This window comes from Engraulis encrasicolus, chromosome 9, assembly GCF_034702125.1.
Source record: "Engraulis encrasicolus isolate BLACKSEA-1 chromosome 9, IST_EnEncr_1.0, whole genome shotgun sequence".
In the NCBI taxonomy this organism is placed as follows: domain Eukaryota; kingdom Metazoa; phylum Chordata; class Actinopteri; order Clupeiformes; family Engraulidae; genus Engraulis; species Engraulis encrasicolus.
Genome location: NC_085865.1, coordinates 12,003,279 through 12,012,102, shown reverse-complemented (window position 1 = coordinate 12,012,102; position 8,824 = coordinate 12,003,279). Strand labels below are relative to the sequence as shown.

Genomic DNA, 8,824 nt, shown 5'->3' with positions numbered 1-8,824 from the left:
CAGCTGGTTGGCTGGCTAACTGACTCTTTTGGTTGACTGTATGGCTGGTTTGTTAGCTGGCTAGCCATACAACTGACTTGTTTGTTGGTTAGTTGGCTGACTAACTGAGTGTTAGTTGGTTAGCCGGCTCTTTGGCTGGCTAGCTGACAACTGACTCTTTTGGTTGGCTGGTGGACTGGTTTGTTGGCCGGCTAGCTATTTAGTTGGTAGTGAGTTTTTAGTAGCAGGTATCCTCTTATGTGTCTTGCTTACTTGATTAAGAAATTTCAGGTTTGTCTAAGTACAGTATATCACGAAAGTGAATACACCCCTCACAGTTTTGCAGTTTTTTGAGTATATCTTTTCATAGGAAAGCATTACAGAAATTTCACTTTGACACAATGATTAGTGACCTTTTAACAACATATTTAACCGGTTACATTTCTTGTTCACTCAGAAAAAAAACAAAATACAGCCATTAATGTTTGAACATGTACTCACAAAAGTGAGTACACCCCAGATTAAAATCCGGTAGAGAAGGGGCTATGTTGGCTCGAATCGTCTCGAAATGAAAAGGGATGACAAGGGAGGTCATCAGTGTGCGTTTCAACCTTTCTTTGCATTGAACTTTTACATTTTGAGTCTGCATCTGGCTTAAATAGATTGGTGTGAGATTTGAATGCAATCCCATGGAGAATATCATGATCTGCTTCAGTAGTCACAGTGCATGTTGACATGCATGTTTCTTTTAGGTGTATTTCAGATTGCCAATGTTGACAGCATTCATGCATCCCCAAACCATGTCAGTCCCACTACCATGCTTCGCTTATGAGAGGATACACCTTTTTTGTAAAACTCACTTGTTTACCACCACACATGCTTGACACCATCTAAAGCAAATTTGTTCATCTTGGTCTCAAGAGAGATGAACAGACCAAGGATATGGATCACTGGAACCATGTCGTGTGATCTGAAGAGACCAAGATAAACAAATTAGCTTTAGATGGTGTCAAGCATGTGTGGTGGTAAACAAGTGAGTTTTACAAAAAAGGTGCATCCTCTCATAAGCCAAGCATGGTAGTGGGACTGACATGGTTTGGGGATGCATGAATGCTGTCAACATTGGCAATCTGAAATACACCTAAAAGAAACATGCATGTCAACATGCACTGTGACTACTGAAGCAGATCATGATATTCTCCATAGGATTGCATTACAAAATCTCACACCAATCTATTTAAGCCAGATGCAGACTCAAAATTTAAAAGTTCAATGCAAAGAAAGGTTGAAACGCACACTGATGACCTCCCTTGTCATCCCTTTTCATTTCGTTTCATTTCGAGGCGATTCGAGCCAACATAGCCCCTTCTCTACCGGATTTTAATCTGGGGTGTACTCACTTTTGTGAGTACATGTTCAAACATTAATGGCTGTATTTTGTTTTTTTCCGAGTGAACAAGAAATTTAAGCGGTTAAATATGTTGTTAAAAGGTCACTAATCATTGTGCCAAAGTGAAATTTCTGTAATGCTTTCCTATGAAAAGATATACTCAAAAATCTGCAAAACTGTGAGGGGTGTACTCACTTTCGTGATATACTGTATGCTCAACTAGAGTGTTCTATGCACACTGGTTAATGTACTATCATCCAGGAGATTACAATAATTAAATGGTAATAATATTGCACATACTGTAGAAACTTGAATTTCTCAGTGGTTATGGATAGTTTGGTCTATTAATACAAGAGAGCAGTGTGATGGACTGGTTCCATGCCACAGTTGTCTCAATCATGGTGAGGAATGGGAGGTGCCACAATAACATGGTAGCTACCTCTTTTGTGGTGATGAATGGAGGGGCGGGATCATGGTAGTGTGGGTAGGGTGACAGTTACTACTGTGGAAGATGGTACACAGTAAAAAAAGAACTGTTGTTTTTACGGAAAATTGCTGGCAGCAGTGGTTGCCAAAGTCTACCTTTAAACAAATAACGGTATATTTCCTTTTTACATTTTACGGTAAGATTATGGCAGCAGTGGTTGCCAAAGCCTACCGTTAAATAAATAACGGTATTATTTTTTTTACATTTTACGGTAAAATTATGGCAGCAGTGGTTGCCAAAACAGATTGGACAGATTATATTCAGGTGAGTTCAATTATAGAGTTACAATCAGACAACTGATTGGACTGATTATACTCAGGTGAGTCCAATTACAGAGTTGCAATCACAGACAACTGATTGGACTGATTCTACTCATTGGAGTCCAATAAACATCAACTTAATTAGATACCTAAATAAATGCCCAATTGCCAGATTGTCTGGTGCAGGCAGGTGGACCAGTCTAGTATCATCAATGAAGGGTATGCAAATCCATTCTTTATTTAAAAAAGGCCTGAAAATAACCTTAAAGGTAGAGTAGGAGATCTTTGAAAAACGGTTCCTGTGAGCTATATTTTTGAAAATACACAGCCCGCCTCTCCCTTCAGCCCTCCCCTCAAAGCCACGCCTTCAAAACACATGAACGCGCATGCAGTCTGTCAAGTGTTCGGATTATCCCGGGAACCCACGAGAGCTCACGAGGCGGGGCTAGAACTAGAAGCCACGTCAAATCGATTAGCCAAGCTAACTTCCAGCCATGGCACTGTCTCCGGCTACGGTAAGAATGTTCAACATCACAATAAACGCACAGGCCGTCATGGTTGCCATTTCAAGAAATATTGATGACAGTAGATGTATACTAGATTAGTTATTGAACTTGACTTGATACATGTTACTTATCTCATTCTAACTTCCTAACACTGATGATGACAGATGCTATACCGTCATCCCTAGACAGTAGCCAGTAGCTACTACAGTACTGACATGGATTTATTTTGACAGATGTGTACAGCAATATACATTGTACTATTGTATTTATGTATACCCGACCCCACAATCCGTAGTGTTTTAGGCAAGGACGTCAGTTATGTACGAATCTTACGGGGATATTTCACTTGGGTTGCCGCACGCGCAGACACAGGAACAGAGGGAGTAAAGAAAAACAACCGAACTGATCAACGCTAATTAAATTGTTTTGGCTGACGATATTTTCATATGCTTTAGACCTTCCACGACCACGACGAGAGCTCCAGCTTTCCTGGCCCATCACAATCATAACGACCTAACAGCCCAGTAGGACCGATGGCCAGAGATGGAGGAGGAGGAAGATAGACGCAGCAGAGGTCGGGGATATTGATTAGGAAGACTCCAACAGAATTGACGCCCTGCTAACTGTAAGGATGTACATTCATCCCACAATAACATATGTCCTGCTGTATTCCTCCAGATGTGTAAGTATTGTATGGATGTTATCACAACAGATGTACTCTATATCGCAACACGAGTAGGCTGCACGAGTACACCTGTTGTGATAACACCCATTACAATATTTCTACTCCTATAAGTACTAGTGTGAAATTACTGTACATGGTTGTAGGTACACAACACCAGTGGTAGTTCAAGTACATCCATAAAAGCCCTTCTACTTCATACATCTGTGTGCCCCTGGCACAACACCAGTTTGTAAGAAATTGACTGCAAAACGTTGTATGCATACAATTGGCACATCTTTATTTATATACACAATAATGATTGCTTATGTCCATATCGGTCTTATTGTCAATAGTTATTTAGTCCCCATCATCAAATAGAAAATGCATTACATAAAACGTATTTATTGCTTTGCAGGCCTTGATTCAATCATTGAATTTGAAGCAATCCCATCGGTTACTGCAGCGTGCCCTGATCCGTGACCCCAGTTTGATGTTCGACCTGGCACATGACATCTGGTCCTCAGCCACAGCCCAGTAGCACAACCAACCTGGCGCCTCTGCGCAATCTGTAAGGAGATGCCCATGAACATTGAAAGGAAATGCTGTGGTGTTCTCAGTTTTGATGGAAGACTTTGGGCTGATGTAGGACTAGGTGAGAGAAACGGACTCTTCAGGCATGCAGCCTACAGACAGTATGGGGCACTTGAACAGGGTTGACGTTGTAATACACAGTACAATACCCAGGATTAGCCAGGGTTACCCTGCTCCTCTAGAGAAATATAAAAGGTTTATACAGAGTACGGTATAAAACACACAAACCGGCAGTGTGCAGAGTTTATTTTTCATTATCTGTAGGAGCATTAATCTGTACATGTCATTTATACATCTCACCTTTTTTGTTTGGAACCATGTTTGTCTTGTTACCTTTGTTTTTTTTTAATACATAGAAAATAAATGCAACCTGTCAAATAATCTTCTGATTGTAGTCTTGTGGAATATATAAATTATGTAACCATGCATTTTCAGTCAGAGAATGAATAAAAAAAAGCCACACAATCAAATTGTGTCCACCAATATTTACTGTCATTGAAATGTATGGACAATTTAAACAATGTATTACACATGACACTAGATACATTACTTTATACTACATTTACAGTTGTCATTACCACCAGGGCCGCTGACAGCTTTTGCTGGGCCCAGGGCAAGGTCATCTGACAGGGCCCCCCATCCAATACATACAATGTAATGAAAACCCATTTCTGGGCCCCCTCTCACCCTGGGCCCATGACAACTGACCCCTTTGCCCCCCCCCTTGTCAGCTTCCCTGATTACCACACAAAAACTCGGGGAAGGTGGGTAAGTGCAGCAACTGTGAAGGGCCTAGTCTGAGGTTGGAGGCGTCTGTGCTGTAAAAAGATAAACAGAATTAGAAATCACATATCTGACAGTAGCTCCAGTGACATTTTAAATGTAAGTAACCTGGGTTGTTGGGGCAGGGACACCAAAAATAACTCCTTTATCTGGGCTCACCTGGTTGTGAGTGTCTGCCGTCAGCCATCCCTCTTGGGGCAGAAAGTCTTCTGCACAGGACGGTGCCCTGAAGGTTGACGTTCACAGTATGCAGCCTTCATGTCCTGGAACTTTTATTGTGCAATTTTCCATATCTGAAACAAGCAATGTGTTATACTATATTAGGGCTTCATTACATCAAATTACACAGCAGGGTTTTACAGGGTGTTGGCTACAGTCCCAGGAGCAAAGTGGAGTTGTGTGCCTTGCTCAAGTGCACTTCAGCTGTGGATGGAGATGTAGGTAGGGAGAGGTAAGGATGGGATTTTAACCTGCTTCTCTCTGTGATCTTAGGACCACCTCTCACCATCAGGTGATGGCTGCTACCTCAAATTTCACTCATGGCCCAAGTTATGATCTGTAATCAGCATTGTTTTTACCTTACAAAAATAAATGTAAATGCATTCAGCACCATGGGGGGCTGTGAAAACCTTTGAGTATATTTGCAGAACTACATACTGAATTGAGCCATCCGCCTTTCTCTTGGTTGGTGTGTTGAGATGGTGACTGCAGTCCAGGCTTCTTGGATCGGAGAAGAGCTGTAGCTTTTACTGGCATAAGTATGTGGTTGTGGAAGGACCCTGTCTGCGGTTGACCTGAGGGAAAAAAGAGCACAAATTGCATATTAGCACAGAGCCCATGCTAAGACCATAGACAGATAAATCATCTGGCACAATCTGCATGCAACCAACAGAACCTAGAAAGAGACAGATTAGCAGCAATACACAAAGGGGAAAAGTACACAAAAAACATGCAAAGTGTTCTGATTAGGTGCATGGAGGTAGTCTGTGTTGATTCCAGCAACCTCAAAGACTGAAAAGTGTCCCAGTGTATTGAATTGAAACCTATAGCGCGTGTGCGCGCACACATAGGAATATGATAATTTAGTGTATCAATTACAACTACAGGATCTGTTCATATGCTTTTGTCAGATAGAACCATTGTTTCTCAAAGGCAGATCATTCCAAAAAGGATAGTAGTATCTGCAACTGGACGAAATTACACCCACAAACATGAAAAACATTTTAACAACTCAAAGGCAGCCTTGATGTGAGAGTGAACCTGATGAAGCAATAGCGAAACGCATTGTTCAGCAAATAAACTACCAGTGTGTGGTGATTCATCCTTCATTTACTTGGCAGCCTTGATATGTTGTGATACAGGAGCAAGGAACAGCTATGGAAAACACCACAACATTGGAATGGACAAAGCAGAACATTTCTATATAACCATGGTAAAAACAAATAATGTACCGGCATCTCCATGTGATCATTCAGTGTAGCCATCACAATAAAGATCTGCTGTGTAGCCGTCATGGTCATTAGGTGGTATTTATCAAATGCAAAACTACTGTCTTCTCAAAAACGACATCAGCGAGTTAACAACATATTAGTTCTACACCCACAATCATGTTACATTTGAAAACCCAAAGGCAATCTATTTTGCAATGCTGGAGTGGTGAACAGGTTGTGCTTGTGCTTGCTACAGTATTACCATCGTCATACAACAGAGACGTACATACCCAAAGCAAAACATGCAAACGATATATTTTTGTAAACCACTAGAAAGACATGGGCTTTGCTGGTCAAAGTAATGTGTGTGTAAACATGGTAGGTTACTTACTTATTACGGGGTGAATCCGTATTTAGTTACTGAACGCGGGTGGAGAAGGGGAATTGAGAACAGGTGCTTCCATCCTCCCAGCTGGTTTGTCGCTCGTTCGCACAACTAGATTCTAGTAGCAAAACACACAAGAGTAACCGTCTGAGTTACACAGAGCAATTCTGAAAACGTGTTTATGCGCACAGAATAAATGCCACAGGGGGAAAAAACACCAAAAATAACGCGATTAAGGTAGCAGCTATGTTAAGCAAGGTAGCAGCTAGATATGTTGGAACTTGAGCTAATCCTCTGACCCCTCTCAATGGATAGGCCTACTTGCTTAAAAAAAGACACCACTGTGTCCTAAACCAATTCACAAATATACAGACAAATATATTACCTCACCTCTCGATTAGAAATGTGGTCACCAAAGCCTATGTTTGAAGCCGCTGCCGTAGCCGACATCTGTGTCCAAGAGTGTCAGGTCCCATTTCCAATTGTCAGCCCGAGTCCAATGACTATAATCCAAGGGACTATGTTATCCTGACATGGTTAGTCCAGTGTAACAAAAGCCAAAGTTCTTCCTGTAGCTCTGCAAAAGCCAGCAAAGTTTCCAAGTAGCTCAGCCTGCTGCTAACTCTCGTTACCTTGCTAGCCGAGTGATGATGAGCCTCGTCGCGTGTGCATGAATGATGGGGGCGGGGTCGGTCAAGTTCACGAGTCGGTGAACGCGCAGGGAGGAGGGGTGAGTGCTGGTGGTTGATGGACGTGTCAGAAACCAATAGAAGTGATGATGAGTATTACTTCTATTGGTTGCCGTTTTCTTCTGACTACGCCCTCTACACTGGACCAAAAGATTTCGTTTTTTTTCCAAACACTCTATTTTAATGGGTGCTATGGCGTCATGAGGGGTTTTTCAGATGATATGGTAAAACATGTTCCAGAAAAACATCTCCTACCCCACCTTTAAGGAAAATGAAGGCCAAAGCTAGCGGGGCAAGCAAGCTAACAAACAAGCTAGTTAGCAAGCCACCATGCAGCCACCCTTACAACGTGACCTGCTAGCCGGGCCGGCCAGGTGAGGGCAGGCCAGCAGCCGGCCAGCCGGCCAGCCGGCCAGCCGGCCTTACAGCCAGCCAGCCAGCTAGCTAGCTAGCAACCAGTGAGCAGTACAATGCAACAGTGCCTGTTTAAATACATGTTCAAGTGAACCATGTGACCCGAGTGATGAAGCATTTGGCAGGTGCAGGCAGTAAGTTAATCATTGCATGACAGCCCTTAGCACTCAGGTGAGGTCAGGAATTGATTGATAGATTGATTCGGATGGGGTAGAATGACAGTTTCAAATAGACTGGGCTACTTCTAAGAGCTCAAGGGATTACTGTNCCTGGTAGACTTTTTCAGATTATACTAGCCCAGTGATACTCACTATTTTTTCCTCAAGCGCCACATTAGGGGAAAAAAGTCAGGAGGAGAGCCGCATGGAGCGCAACACCCCAACCCCCCCCCCCCCTACTTTTCAGGGCCTTTCTCTTTTTTGGGGGGGGGGGGGGGGGGGGGGGGGGGGGGGGGGGGGGGGGGGGGGGATTACATCAGATAGTGTTGGCCTCATTATACATGGTTGTAGTATTATTTATGCAAATTATCATTATTAGTAGTAGTATTAATTATTAAATTAATAGTAGGCCTATTATTAAATTATTGAATTATTAATTAATTACCCTATGTCAGCAATTGCTGTTAGGCCTCCTAGCTCACTTTTAAACACTAAAAGACACCTCTGCTGAAGGGCACTTTTACATCAAAGAGCAAATGGGAAGTTCAGTTTAACACCAGTCTAACTCTGATCAATCGAACTCTGGCAAATTTGCTGTGTACATATGTGTACACCAGTGAAAAATAAAGTCATGTACCGTTTCTTGACTACTTCATCTTCACTTAACGGTATTTTCCAATATTTTCTTTTCAGTGAACAGTTCAGTATTTTGTACATATTTACACCAGTGAAAAATAAAGTTATGTACCGTTTCTTGACTACTTCATCTCACTTAACGGTATTTTCCAATATCTTCGTTTACAGAGAACAGTCCAGTATTTTCTACATATGACACCTGTCAAAAATAAAGTTATGTAGCGCTTTTTGACTAAATAGTGACTTGCCATATTTAGTACAGAGATAAACTGTTTTACATTTTACGGTCCCTGACTGTTGCAATTTGACATTTTTTTGCCGTAATTTCAACAGGCATTTTTTACAGTGTAGGTTTAATCAATTTGGACTTAAGTACATTTAACTTAAACTTACATATAATAGTATATACAACAGTTGAGGTCACAAAAGATTGTAAGTTTAATCATTCATAA

General features: G+C 41.8%; 2 long non-coding RNA genes across 3 annotated transcripts; one reads left to right on the top strand and one right to left on the bottom strand.

The window, feature by feature from the left end:
* Window positions 1-2,383: 2,383 nt before the first annotated feature.
* On the top strand, window positions 2,384-4,042 carry LOC134454985 (uncharacterized). The gene is made up of 3 exons (XR_010035961.1): window positions 2,384-2,631; window positions 3,078-3,247; window positions 3,702-4,042. It is a non-coding gene; the product is annotated as an uncharacterized LOC134454985 (long non-coding RNA).
* Window positions 4,043-4,583: 541 nt separating this feature from the next.
* LOC134454983 (uncharacterized) lies at window positions 4,584-7,411 on the bottom strand. Of its 2 annotated transcripts, none has more exons than XR_010035960.1 (5): window positions 6,861-7,411; window positions 6,482-6,593; window positions 5,318-5,454; window positions 4,820-4,953; window positions 4,584-4,695 (listed from the first exon to the last, which is right to left on the bottom strand). It is a non-coding gene; the product is annotated as an uncharacterized LOC134454983 (long non-coding RNA). The 2 variants fall into 2 exon arrangements; XR_010035959.1 differs by having other exon boundaries at window positions 6,866-7,411.
* Between the last annotated feature and the right edge of the window lie 1,413 nt (window positions 7,412-8,824).